Source organism: Metopolophium dirhodum, chromosome 6 (assembly GCF_019925205.1).
Source record: "Metopolophium dirhodum isolate CAU chromosome 6, ASM1992520v1, whole genome shotgun sequence".
In the NCBI taxonomy this organism is placed as follows: Eukaryota; Metazoa; Arthropoda; class Insecta; order Hemiptera; family Aphididae; genus Metopolophium; species Metopolophium dirhodum.
Window position 1 is genome coordinate 6,967,822 of NC_083565.1, and position 16,316 is coordinate 6,984,137.

Sequence of the window (16,316 nt, forward strand, 5' to 3'; positions counted from 1 at the left end):
TCCTCACGTATGAGACTATATATGATATAATATACGGGGTGATTCTTAAATATATTTTCTGAATTGTTATGCTTAAATTACATGTTTATTCAAACCCTATTTTCTGAATTTTTAAATAAACTATAGGACTGGACCTCCAGTTTTAAAAAATACATTTTATGAAATTTAAGGGTTTGGTGATATTTTAGTAATTTTTTTAATTCAGAAATCGATATAGCTCACGGCATTCATTTCTATACATGGTAACTACATCAATATTAAATAACGGTCGTAAAGGCATCTTAATACGAGGAAGTGAGGAACATGTGAAAAATACTGATGTGCGTCTTACTTTGACGCCCTGCCCTCGTCTAAATACCTAAAATTAGATTTGCGAATTCCATGTAATATTTTACATAATGCACATGTATTTAAAATTCTAATGATTACTGTTGCGTTAGACAAGTTTTATTGAATTTAAAATAAAAGTAATATCATCACATTTTTTAAACAGTTCAGAATCAAAATCCTTTAGTAAAGTTTTTCGATTGTCTCAAAGACAATCATCTTAAACTGTAATTCTCATTATCGATAAACGATGCTGCTAAAGTTCATATTATGACTCTACTTTAAACGGAACAATACACTACAATCAAATTTTGGAACACTTTTACATTTCTATAAAAGTTCTAAAAGAAACACATACCTATGTATAATCGCTATTGTTTTTCGCTTTGTTCGGAATTTAAAACTTTGAAAAAAAAAAACTAAAATGTGTTAAACGATAATAAGATAAACGGCGAAAGAAAGTTTAAATTAATGAAAATAGTTATTGGTGGACAGCATAATTGACGACGCATTGTGGAGTAGGAAATGCCCTCTCTTCAAGAGGGAACGGAGATTCATCTATCCCAATATTATATACAGAACCGTGCACATACATGCAACAAGTCAATACTTATGAAGTATATTATCAGCCTACATGGTACTTAAGTGGGTCTTCTCGTATGGTATAATAAAATCAGTACAGCTGTGAAATACATCCGCTCAGGTATCAAAATACTAAATACTTACGTTTTTAGTTTAAATATATAATATATATACATACGTACTAGGCAAACTGTAAAGCTGAATATTATTATATTAATTTTGTTTAAAGCTGTAATAATTACTCTAATAAATTATTTGCATCAAGTCATTATTCATATTTTTTAATTTGGATTTTATAGAAAGAAATTAAATTGTATAGTGTTATAAAAAAGAATATCATCAAATAAAATTACGAAATCCTAAATGGGGTGATATAATATCAGGTATATTATTACCTATTTTAAATTAAATTTTATATTGAACATTTTAAACAGTGCTCACAGACAGTGATATTACGCCTAGATTGATTCACTACCTATAATATAAGTTTAATACACCTAGTCATAGTGATGACGTGTTCTATTTAATTTGAAAATAGTAAAAAACCGTTTAAAAAAGACTTTAAAGTGAAGGAAAGTCTTAAAGGTTTTCAAATAAATTCACTTTATCAATGATCTATTACAAACCATTATGGGGTTATACTTCCAATATCCCAATGCTTTCAGTTTAATTTATAAATTTTTTTATTCAAAATATAATTAACTTGTTTAAGGATTTATTATTATTTTTTTAAGCAGACGCCACAACCACTTAATAATTTATCTCTTGATACATCTACCCTACATCTCAAGTCTCAATACTCTTTTATACGTATATTCTGACATAATATGAAAATGAGCAATAACCGGTTAAGTGACTTATTGAAGATTTTTTATTACATTCTGTGAACTAACTTATTGTTAATTTATTATTTCTGTTTAGGATTTTTAATTAAACCTTATCAGTCGTAAATCGTAATTATCAATAACCATAAAGTTGTGACATTTTTAACTGGAATAAATGTAAAGATACAATTTAGTTGTTGGATTAAATGGGTTAAATTATTATCATCCATTTTTAGTTTTTACTTACAACTTATAAGCTTTTTTAACTTACATATCAAGGTGTATATACTGGCAATTACGGGAGTCAAAGATGAAGACTAGAATAGTTTTTAATCTTTAATGAAACCAAATGACAACATTTGTTTATTTAGTGTTTACCGTTTACTATCTGATGGTAAGTGGGCTTCAGCGTATCATGTTTTAAGGAGTAATATTTAGGAAATTCACATGACATAAACATTTGGGCTATGTCTACGTGTAAGTGGTAAATGAACATTAGTGTGTTTTTCAGAGAATCGCTGTAATACCGCGTCCAGCAACCAGCGCCGGATGCAACTCGCGCACGCGTACGCACATGTCAATAAATTGTGAAATATGAAAATATTCTTGTTTGCATTAGGTACTATAAAAACTACTAAACGCGGTAGTAAATCAAACATACTTCCTCAAGTTCGATTGTAATTTTGAAAAAACGGTTGAATTTATAAATTTCTAGACTGCTCTTTAGGAATCATTTTGTTGATTTAAAATCAGATGTGCCCAAAATAAATACAAATGTAAAGCAATTGTTTCATGGGATTTTTGAAAAAAAAATCTTATTTGTATGGTATTTTAAAATTGAAAATTGAAAACCGACTTCCTAAAAAGTTTTGGTATTTTGTCAAAGAGTTCATACACGTATAAAAATTTAAATCGGACATTCTTCGGAAGTGTGTATTTAATTTACAACCGTTTATTAGTCTAAAACGTATGAAAAATACGTTTGCTGCGGCCTGTGATGCCCTTAAGTCATAACAATAGGTACATATACAATTATTGTACATATAAAATATAATAAATAATATAATAGTATATTAAATTCTGTGTTGATTGTTGACGTATATAAACTAAATCAAGTAAGACTAACAATATTTACGAGTTTGTGACAATGCATTGGGCATGATTGTTTTTACACAATGGTTGGTTTTGAGGTGAATTGAGATAATATGTAACTTTTATTACTAAATGTCTTATATATTTTATATTATTATATATTTATAAAATGTAAAATCAACAAACTAAATGCATTATTTGTTTGATCCATTTTCCAAGGATATCTATGGTTTAACTTATTTAACTTTACCCCTAAGTCTCAACCCAAACGTCAGTGCACATTATATTGTAAATAAACGTGTATTTGTATATACACATAAATCTTGTAAGAATACGCTTACGCTGAGTACGACGAAAGAATATAAATACACTACCCGCAGTATTTTAAACACGTCATATTATAACCACGGAAAATTCTCTCAAAAATCCTATATTTACATCATGTATCCATTTTAAATTCCTATAGAATACCCTCAGGTGTGGATACGAATAGTAAGATATGGGTGCTGAAGTCCCCCTTAGATACTATTTCAAAAATACCATTTTCGTTTATTAGTTAAGTAATTTATAAAAATTATAAATAAAAAGTTATCATATTGCACAGATGTATGGTTCATCTTAGTTAAAACTACAGCGTACAGGTAAGTATACAAATTTAAATTACTTATAGGTGCTTGTTTTATATTGAGCACGTCTGTTTTTTTTGTTTATAGATCTGTTGATTATTTCTATAATAATATATTTTCGTATAATCATCCATAAAATCTTTTATCGTATACATATATCACTCTTGAAACGGTCAATAAAAATTACAAATTGCAACAAAATATTTCATATAACATTTACGAGAAGATAAATATTCTTTGATGGATATTGAAGATTTAAAAATGTAGGTACTTATGCGTATAATTCGAAACGTCCAAAAAAACAGCGTTTCCTCGATCTAAATTAATTACAACGTGATAAATTATTAATAACATTTAGCTTTGAAAAATAAAATAATGAAATGGATATTATTATAGGAAACGTGGGCAGAATTATTTTACATTACTTAATTTTTTTACCACAATATATCCGTCATTATGACATGATAGTCAGCGTAAATATAAACTATTTTAACGAGTTTAATTTTAGGTCCATTGTACTAAAACAAATACAAATCAAGCCATAAAATTATAATAATTAAAATGTCCTATATTATATTAACGACGAAGAACATTAAATACATTTATATATTACCAAGTAGATATAGGTAGGTATATGGATAGTAGGTATGTAGCTTAAGGTTTTGAGCAGAAAGTTACTTGTGGGGTGCAGTTAACGTTCTAGATAATATTATCTTCACATCGTTATGTAGCAAAGAACATTTTATGAAATACGACGGTTTTATCTTCATTCACCTTGAGTTAGGTACATTTTTGTCAATGTAGCCTGAAATGGGGGGGGATTTAAATCCTGGGAAAAAGTTGACATATAAATCCAACGTAAGTGTTTTGGGAATGCTGTATGTAATAAATATTTAATATTATATCCAAGAAATATGTGTTGTATGTATTATAATAAGTAGGGCTCGTTTAAGTTATTATTTATTAGACAAAATATGCACACAGAAATCTAAAATGTGCGAAACCAATTATTTTAAACATTTGTGCAAAAATGTCTTATTAAATGTGCAAAAAAACATTTTCTAAATTCCAAAATTAAGTGTACAATGTTATTAATTATTATTAATTAACTTTGTTGTATTGTTGGTTTATTACTATAACTATTTAATATTAATTTTTTAAATAAATTATAAATTAAAAAGAAAGATCTGATGTGTGTAGAACTAGTTGCCGGTTGGAGATGTTCATTATTAAACTGAAATAATATTGACAGTAACCTATATATTACAGTATTAATACAAATTGTAAATACTTATTAGCTATTTGATCAAAATAATAAAATAAAAAATTCATAAAATAGAAACATAATTTTTTTTTTTAATAACATTAAGCATGGTTACAAATATGAACTTTCTACAGAAAAATTTAAAAAATAGGTATTTTTCTAAAATTGGCAAAAAGTAAATTTTTGGTTTTTAATTACTTTTAAGGTATTAAGGTGATGCTATAAATGAAAAATATATAAAAAAATTTGGAACTCCTACAACTTCCAAGCCTTTCTATAAGTACGAGGTTATAAAGAATCATTTGAAAATATATTTTACACCATTCAAATAACTTTTCTTTTAGTATTTAAATTTAACTGTCGAATATTTTTTGGCCAATAAATTTAAGTAATCTCCAAATACTTCTTGACTTAGTTATAAAAGTCCTTGTTACACTTTGGCAATATTATTTGTTCGTATAGTATTCATAGACACTACTAGATCTTACGTTTCAGGGGTCATAACATTATTTAAAGCTTACTAAACGAATTACTTTTTTCTTTCAGCACAATATTTAAAAAAATATAAATAATAAATTACTTAAATAAAATATTATAGGGTGCTCCCACTGGGTACCTTCCCTAATCTTATCATCATATCATTCTTACTCGTTACTCATCAAATCTATTTATTATACTTGAACATGTATAGATTGTAGATTACTTCAATAAAAAAATAAATAAAAATAAAAAAATAAAATATTAACAATAAGTAAATATCTATATTAAAGCAATTCGTCTGTCTTTAGTTGCAAATGTATTAATAATATCTTCAGTTTTTAATTGATTTGTTATCTTTTTCAATATTTAACAGTGATATCTTTAGTATCTACGATTGAAAATCGTTCTTGTATCATGCTAGTAATCATAGACATTTTTTATTCTTCACATTATACAAATCAATATACACGTATAATACATTAATACATATGTAATTAATAAAGTTATTTATTGGGAGTGCTAACAAATATGTGTACATGCTAATGCTAAGCATACCCTATATAGCGTAGTTGCAACTATGGTAATGTTTATCTGTACTCATTACACACACAACGTAAATATTAATGCTATGTAATTTAATTTTGTTATCATCACATTAAAAATATTATGCACATCGATAGCACATTAACACGATCATTTTATGTTCAATAAAATCGAATTTTGAAATCACAACTTACGAAATTATTGGAAAAAAAAATAAAACAACATGAACATAGAACACAATTCGTTTAATATTATTTGAGTTTGATAAATAAACAAATACTGCATTATTTTTTTACGGAGGTGTATCATCTAATTTTTAAAACTAGGTAAAATGTATTCTATTCTGTTGATTTGTACATCAGACTTCGTCAGTTTAATCGAGCGGTCGGTAAAACGTATTTGGCTTCGTCGGCCGACAGGTGGTAACCGTTCTGCATAATATATTATTATATGTATTATTCTACATAGGTATAAAATATTACTATATTGTATCATAACTTACAAGGACGCTAAAATAAGTTTTAGACAGTGAAAAAGTTTATAGTCAGATTTTTAAGACCCTTCACCTGCGGAGAAACTAATACAGGTCGTGCCTGTGATTTAGAAATGTTTCTTTACAAAGGTATATAGGCACTATATTTATATTGTACGTTATACGTATATAATGTGTTATATAGAGATTAAAACAAATACTATTGTATTTTGCAGTCACGAATAACGATGTAATTCGTTATTATCACCAAAAGTAAATATACCTACACTTTATTAGGTATCAAGCTTGTACCTACCGCAACATAATACATTTGTATGAAATATATAGTATAATACTAAATACGAGTCAGACCACTTAACCTCCTCTACATAAAAAATTAACGTCATCGACACCGTTTATCCACGTTTCCAAAATGTCGAGCGGGTAAGTATGATCGGTGTTTACAGGAACCCTACCCACCCTTAACGAGACGTTAATCCAGAACGTAGGTATAGGTCGGTGCCCCACGGAGCACGGTTGCCTACTTATGGAACTTTAAGTGGACCTCCACGCCCACTCGAGCAGCCCACTGAGTTGATAGAAGTTGCGTGGATGTGGGCGTCAGGCAATGATGAGATATTCGTGTTTAACGATGTATATATATATATATATTTATACCAGGTGATTATTTTAACAGCCAGCGCTAATTATATCAAAAAGTATTGACGTTTTTCACGTTTATGAATAAATTTTTTTAGGTAATTTGAAAAAACAACATTTTGGAAAAAAACTATAAAATAATATGTTGTTATTTTTTTAAATTTTCGCTTTTTGGTACGAACGCTTTTTTTAATTTCATATTCCTAGACAGAATAAATGTAAGAGAATTTTGATTAAAATCGAATTTTGAACTAATAGGTAGTTCATTATTTAAACAGTTTAGATGGGAAAAATGAAAGGGCACCTCGTAGAAAGGTTAGATTACTCCTCAGCTAATCAAAACTTGAAATACTTTGAATAATTGAAATATTTTCAAAAACATTAATACAGTTCGGGATACTTAATGAGAGTTTGTTGTTAAAGTAATCAACTTGACGAAAATATTATATTATACTATTTATACTAGTTATATTACTAGGAATTCTCCCGAGGAAAAATAAAAATATAAAACACGGTGCTCTGTGGATTTTGGTTTGAGTGTACCTACTTCAGATAACGGGCAATTTGGTGTTCCTTGCTTGTCTGTGGACTAATCCGACTGAGATGGCTAATCCTCCTATACGAATGATTGGTGGTGTATTTCGGTTTCAGTTATAATAGCTTAATGTGAAAATCGGTTTACTCTACCTGGGAAAATCAACAACAAATGATTACATTTTTAACATGGTCAAGTAAATGGGTCACTAGGACATTTTTCAAAAACTCGCTGCACAACTAGACAAATTTAAGTTTAAGACCGTTGTGTACAAAGTTATGATTAAAACCCGGTCCATAGTGTGCCCTAATATGTATATGAAGAGTAATGGTGAAAATGGTAATTCTCCATTATTTGTCGATGTAGAGATATTACCATTCAATATTATATTGCGACAGTTATTACATAATTTGTTCTTATTATTATTTAATATATTATATTAAAAAAAGAAAAAAAACGTGAGAAAAATACTGTTTTGACATCCCTTTTTAACCCAGTTATAAAAGACACCCCTGTGCAAAAATTCAAGTTTCCTGGGCCCAGTGGTTAGGGATATTCGTGTATATATCAGTCAGTCAGTTTCTTCTTTTATATATAAATCACAGACAAAGAAACGCTCGCAATCGTCTTTAATACCGATCTACTTCGAGTACCTACCAAAAAAAGTATCAAAAATAGTATAGTTGTAAAATATCGGGGTCGCCGAAATCATCCATTGAATCAAGAGGACATACTGGATGAGCTCCCATTGCGGTTTTGATCTCATTGTCTCAATTCGTTTCTCTTTTATTGTCCCTGCAGCATTTTAAAGTATCTCTGGCTATTTTTCCCTCGTACTGAACGTAAAGTGTGAAATATTCGTTGTATTACATTAAATTATGTATGTATGTATGTATGAATAAACCTAACCTGATTTCAGAACAGCACTAATAAAATGTATATTGAGCTCGTACTGGTGTTAAGTGTTAAATAATTTATAAAAACGATTAGTTCTTTTCATTAAAATACATTAATCCGTCCATAAATATTAGAGGAATATAATGTCATATTTTTGTGTGAGCTTATACAGCGATTAGAAGCTTAATTTATTTACAACACTCAAAATTAAATAAGTACTTATTTCTAGTACTTTCAGCACTCGTTCATCGCCACAATATTGTAACTGTTCGTGCTTTGGTATAATAAGTTTTTGAATAATATATGTCATCGAGTTTATTGTTTACACTTATTGTGTAAATATTTTCATTATTTTAAATACTACCTACTCAAAGTCTACATTGGATATCGATTATTTAGGTTGTACAACCATAAGTACTGTAACAATAATTTGAACAGTAGGTACAATAATAATTTTATATCGTTATTACATCCTAAACATTCCCTATTACGACTCGTTGTATTAAGTTTTATATTTTAATAACCGATCACTTATTGAACTCAATGACATTCTAAGTCAGCAATCACCAACCAGATTACAGTTGTTTATTTATTGAATTTTTGCAATAATAGAAAATAATATTGCCTATTCAATAGTACCTATTCAAGATAAAAAAAAATATTTACATTGAAACATTTTCCAGTTTATAAAAAAAATATTTTTATGATTGAGGGTTTAATATTTTAGTTAGATACGCAGAACATCTTAAACGTCAATATACATAATGTAAGATTTTACATCATTGTAGAAAATATAGGAATGATGATATTTTATGTTTTAATATACTGTATAATTCCAAGGAATCGCCTTCGCCTGTATAGAATAGTCTGAAAATAAAAAGATATGTACCGTAAATCACTGTGAAACTTCATCCAATACTATAAATTTAGTATCGTTTGACATCTCGAGTGTTTTATTTTTTATTTTTTTTCCATCCTATGGTGATATTCAGGATATTGAGGTTAATAGCTACATAGGAATAAATATATTCTTAATGAGGAACATACATTATTTCAACGTGAAAATCGTTTTTCCTGTAGGTACTCCACTGCAATCAGGGACTGATTTAGAATACGTTTTATAATATCTACAGTATAATATTAATATACATACATAAAAATTCAAAAAAAATGTATCAATCGTCATTATTTGTGTTCGTCATATTTTGTGTAATAACCGAAATAATTATTATAATTTTAGATATTATAATATAATAATTTATAAAAAAATATTTGAAACGGGTGGTAAATTTATCCTAAAATAATCGAATGTGTGAAAAATATAGTTACATTCGATATAATTAAGTTAAAAATTTAATGTTTTAACTCTGATTGCTCTTTGCAAACAACTTTTTTTTTACTTTATGTGCTAACTTATTGTCCCTACTTTATTACAATCTTATTATGGTGTATCGAACTGTACAATTATATTTTATGGTCAATGGTCGTAACTTAATAACACTTTAGAAAGCGTTCACCACCTATATTGATTCAAGTTATCACTAATTGTATCGACTTAAATTCATAATTTATATGAACTCCAAGTTTTACATTGTATTTATTACATATCTAATCTTAAATAATGAAATCAACAAATAATTAAAAATTTGTTACTATTTTTTTAAATAATTAATAGATATAAAATAAAAATAGCTCCGAACAAAACTAAGTTAAAAATGTAACAGTTTATAATAGAACAAATAGGAGAAAATTCAATATTTAAATTATTTAAAATATCCAAACAATCGTGGATATTATCTACAAAAATGCTTAGGTTTTTTAAAAATGTATTGTCAAAATCCTTTTTGTAAATTGTAACTTTTCATACATTGTATGAATTTATGAAATATAAATAATTTGTAGGTTTATAAGATTATACAAGTAGCCTAGAAATTTCAGACAACCTCTTTGAAGTTCTGTCCAAGTGAAGACAACAGCAAGAAATTATTTTATTTCTTAAATATATATTTATGTATAATTCAATATACGAAAACCAATGTATATTTAATATATTTAATATTTTTGTAAGCTTGTGGGTAACTTAAGTTGTTGAAGCTGTACCAATAATAAAAAATAAATAAAAGATTATATTTATAAGTTAATTGTTTATCATAAATTATATACATGAAAGCGTACCTGATTATACAGGAAGGTACAAAACCACGATAAAATAAAAAAAAAACGACCTCTGTACATTTGATTTGCTACCGGAAACAGAATAATAATGTGGAGATCGAATCATTCCTTCTACCCAAAAAAAATTATCACGATCGTAATAAAAAAAACATAATATCATTGTTAAACTAATACCTACATATTCGTTTAGCTCAGAATCTAATACCAATAAACCACCCACATCTAACGCTGATCAATCAAATTTACTCACAGTAGTTAAATATTTCCGACAATATTCTAATTGAAATATAATCCGTCATATTCAAATGTCCAAGATAATAATATAACTTTTAAGGCCCAATACCAACGTGTCTGCATGATTCAATCAAAAGGCATTTACATTTCACAAGCCCGTGCAGCAAGTGGTGTTATGCCTGAGTGGAATACTTTTGGTTTTTAACAATTCTATTTTATTTTATTTTTAACTCAATGAGATCTTTTACGGCGTTATTACTTTGAAACTAAAATGTCTTGATTTCAGATGAAATATTTTACCGATTTCACCTTATTTCACACATAAATAACAGAGTCGGTACCTATATGCGTTTGTGTAACACCGTGTATTAATGGTGTCTATTCTTAAACTTTCAGATGCTCTCCTGGATACATCATAATAATATACCTACACATTTTTTTAACTATAAAATGTACTTGTCCTCCTTTAATGTAGATAACCAACGATAAATTTAATTCCGTAGGTATTTTTAAAGTAAGTTACTCCGTTTTAAGTAATATTTTAGAGAAAGCAAATGAAGAAAAATCAGTTAGTGCAAAGTTTTCTCATTTAAAGTATGTTTCTGACTAACTAGACATAATAGTCTTAATAAATCTAAAGTTATACCCTCAATCATCAATTTTAAAAAGATATATATGATATTAAACACCGAGAAACACTTCTGCAAACTAAAATAAAACCTTTAAATAATCGTCTCAAATGTTACGTCCTATACACAACATTATGTTATCTTAGTAATTTTGGAAATTATCCAAAAACTTAATATAAATGTTTGTTTAATCAAACTCAAAACAATCTGTTATAGATTCTGCAAGCGGCGAACATTTATTGATTTTAGTCATTTGACAATGATTATAGTGTCCTTTTTTTGTGCGCACGTGTCAGACGTCACCTCTAATTAGGAGCAGTAAAAATTCTTTAATATTCGACTTTCGGGGAAAATTATCGTAGGAAAATGGATCTAGTTAGTACTCTATTTAGATGGTCAAAAATTAAAATTCCGAATAATTTCAAAATAATCGCGTAAAACAAAAAGATATTACGTAATACGTAATACGTAAAATTACGCAAAATTGATTATGACTGTTGGTTGTAATTCAAAAACTAAAGAATTTTTTACTAAATATTTTATCAGAATTTTGTATGGGTACATGAATATAACTTTATAAATATTATGTTGGCTCTTTTTGTGCTAATGTTAAACATTTTAAATTTTCGACATTTTTTAGTTTCTTTTAAATTTATATTAGTAAAATTTAATTTGTAAGTAAAAAAGCTTAAAATTTAATACAAGATTTCCAATAATTTGTTCTTTCCTTATCGAATATACACAAATACACAATTTATTAAAAAAGTATAGGCGTTTAAAATTTAAATTTTTACAATTCCAGATTCATATTATTATGTCATGTGGTAATGAATAATAATAAATTAAAAAATTAATTTGTATTTTATACATTTATTAATAATTAATAATTGTTAATTACTCAATTAAGATACTTAATTAAGTTTATTATTATTTAACTGTATCTGGATCATTGCATAGAGTATCCATACCAGTTGTGATGGTTTCTATATTGGATATTTGTATTATACCTCCAATATAACTTTTGTACTTATTCTACTTAGCTCATAACATAATATGAGTTTATACTAACAGACTTTCCAAATAGCTTATTAAAAAAACAGTAGCTAATGTAAATTCGTGTGTAACTTTATTTTTTATGTCGATGACACAAATAAGCTGGAAAAATAATTTGTACTTTTTTCATTATTCAAATTTCAATGATTATAACACGAATTTCTATAACAGGTATAAGTAAGTAAACTAAAAGTGATTACTGATTAGTTTACCATAAATTTCAAATGTACAATGTTGATTATCAACAAAAGATATTGATCGGGGAGTGGGTCCGAAGACTTGCGTGGTTCTTTTCGGCTTAATCCACTTGCTTATATAATTGTCTTTGTGCTTTCACACGTGTGCGTTTGACGTTTGTGTATTTGCACCGTATTTGTCTGTGCGTGTAACTACTTGTGGATAGTAGGTGAGAGAACACGATATATGGTTTTTATACTAATGGAGTGTACGTTGAGAGAAAACTGAGTATACGACACATAATAATATATTAGATACATAAATAATATAATATGATCATATGATTTTGTCAAATAAGTTGTAACCTGGTTTAAGCCGTTCAAGAGAGTGAAATTAAAATGTATTTCATATCATTTCAAATTCCCAATAGTCTACAGAATCGGATTACCCACATGCTCAAAATAAGTTTTAAAATATTATAATATATCCCCATAAAATAACCGGAATTCGTGGAATATCAACTATATTATTAATATTCGATAAGAATTCCTGCATTTTTCATTTGAGATCCGCACGCAATAATTAAACGAGAAGGCCATTCTCGGAACCATAACGCCAGAACTCAATATTTTTTTAATTTTTAACTTTATAAAGTCAGATGTTTTGTATAATTTTATTAGTTCGTATTTGTCTTATATTATATAAATTACGTTTATGAGTAAATAATGCGATTATTATTATAACAATATGATTATAATATATAAGCAGATAATTTATTTTTATTTATAGAAATAATGTAGATAAAAATTGTTGAAACCTAACCTATGATATATTGTAAAAATAATAGATACCCCTAAATTATTTATTCGATCTATCAATTATAAATCCTAATTGTAATCAAGTCAATGTAAACACAGGGCAAATCTGGCTGCAGCAATGTAAATCGTTAGTACAAATCGTCTTTCATTCATCTCCTTGCTCGTATAATAATAATAACATGATAAATATTTTACTGTTTCTGACGGATATACCGCGTGTCCTCGAAACCCGGGTTCACTTTACAATACAATTTCCCATATTAATCAGTACTCTATGCATATTTTTGAATTCTGTTTTCGGGAAATGAAACTATAGACTAACAGATCAGCAATATCCCGCGGACAGAATAATTCTAAAATAATATGTCTACTGAGTAATGTAGGTAATTATTGTGCTATAGAGTGTACCCAGTTTTTGCGGACACAGCGTGGTTTACGTAATTCTACAGTTGGTTAAGACAATAAGGCGGGTATCGTGTGTAATACTGTCGTGCGAATCTCATAAAAAATCTATCAAAGCAATATTTCTGTTATCGATATCACCCGTGAAAGACAATCGTATTTCATATGTGAAAATAATATTATGTCTTTGTGAAATAATTGTTGAAGCGTTATAACTTTATAAGTGAGAAGTTTAAAAATGATGTATACTGTGTATTATGTACGGCATATTATTACGTCGTATTACCCTTCGGGAACTTCAATGAACCTTTGACGGAAAGTGTGTACCAACTTTGAATATTGGTAGTTAATATCCTTCTATGAAGTTTTATTTCATTTCATTAATATTTGGCTTAAGTATAAAAGCAATATCATATTTTTAATTTATTTAAAAGCTACAAACATAATATTATGATTATATTTAATTTCGACGTCTGTATTTTATATATTTTTAATAAGCCAACGATAGTGACGAATAGAATTTAGAAAATATAATAATCATTTATATTATTTCGGTAGTTAATACGCAATGACGTTGACCTCCGAATTAAAAATTACGTAAGTAATGCATTTATTATAGAAATAGTTTATTTAATTAAATATAACAACAACTATAATATTGTCATTCGAAGTAATCGAGTAGGTTTTTGTTTTTACCTAACAATTTTGTTTGTGAAGTTATTTTTTTTTAACTTTTTTAAGTTATAAAAGAACATTGCTGTTTTAATATTTAATAAAATTACAAATTATTTTTCAGAGAATAACCCATTCATAAAAAATTGTTTTAATGAGATGAGGACTTAAAAGTTTAAAATAAACCAGATCCTATTTATGTAATATACCAACTGCTTTCAAAATAGTTTAAGAGATTTGTTATGTTATATAATATTATATGTTTTTGCAGTGAAGTACATGAGCGTTTAATTAAAATTGTTTTTCGTAAATGATTACCATCTCTTATAGCAATTCAACTTTCAACAACAATACCAAATTTTCTAACCGGTACTTTTGCAGTATTTCTACGTCATGAATAGTATCTATTCAAATCAATTGTGTAACTGATAATTTAAAAATGTTAATTAGTGGTATAAATTGGGCTTTACAATTTTGTACAAACATTTTGGAATATAAATGTTAAGTTTACACTAGCAGACTGAAAAATTGCGAATAAATAAGTTTAAATATATTATGTACTTATTATATTACATTTAGGTACTATAAATGTATAATAAACTTTCTGCTTTTTAAAATTTCTATTTACGACGAATCGTCAAAAATATTTTTTATTGATTTTACTTTATTTTATATAAAACAATAAGGTAAAGTATTTTTGTTATTTTCAATTCATTTAAATTTTAAATAGGTATCCCGTATTGCTTATAAATTGTAATTGATTCTGTTAATTAACAAAATAAGAAATATGTTTATTTGCCTATATAGACTAATATAATAAAAACAATATAATAACCAATGTAATTAAAATTGTACACAATATATGTACAGGGTGATTCGCCAAGCGATTTTTTTGAATTCTTGATTTTTTTTTGTACTTTTTAAGGAGTGTCCTGTGGTGACACAAACTTCTGATTTTCTAATGAGATCCTTTTTGATTCTAAACTTTTTAATGGATAATTTTTCTGAATATTTTTATATATTAGAGTCAAAATTCGAGCAAGTAGTTTTTGAGTTATTTAACTTTGTGTACTAAGTATTGGTCCTTGATTATATTATTTTTTTATTATATTAATCCAAATTTTAATAACTTAACTATTAAATGAAAAAATGAGGTTGTTCGTGCTTGATGAATCGCTCTGTATATACAATATATTATGTTCTAGGTTTGATTTTATTTAAGTGACAAAAGCACATCATAATCTTCCAAATAATACATATAAAGAGTTATACAATTTTTATATTATGTAATAAAATATTTATTTTTAAATTCTCCTAATAATATAAAACTGTGAAAGGTCACATAACTATTATTTAGAGTATTATTACTATTTACTACTTACTCGTGAAATTGTGTCTTACATTATCTGCGTATGATAAATATTGATTATAATATATGTAGTCTAGTCGATGATAATTAGTTCATTGAACCTGAGAATAAATCAATAAAATGTACTATAAAATCATCTAATGACTGATACTATTTACAAGTGTATAACTTCTGTACCTATATAATATGTTCAGTAAAATATGTAAGATCAAAGGACATAGATAAAAAAAAACTACGTCTTGTAATACATGGCTATGGAATAAAAAAAATAAACTATTTATAGGTACCTATAGGTACTGACTATTCTGAGTACATATCGTATGTACAAGACGCGTCATTTGATATTACGATTGAAATGCCAACTGACCTATATATTCTCAAAGAATCGCGTGGATGAATAAATACAAATAAAGAACTACGATGACAATAGTTGAATTAAATACACAGTATTACACGTTGATATTGTATAGTTTTTTTTTTTATAA

General features: G+C 27.1%; 1 protein-coding gene across 6 annotated transcripts in view; it reads right to left on the reverse strand.

The window, feature by feature from the left end:
• LOC132946797 (neuropeptide CCHamide-1 receptor-like) overlaps positions 1-16,316 on the reverse strand; it is a 188,643-nt gene that overhangs the window by 75,299 nt on the left and 97,028 nt on the right. The gene's annotated exons all lie outside the window — the stretch shown is intronic.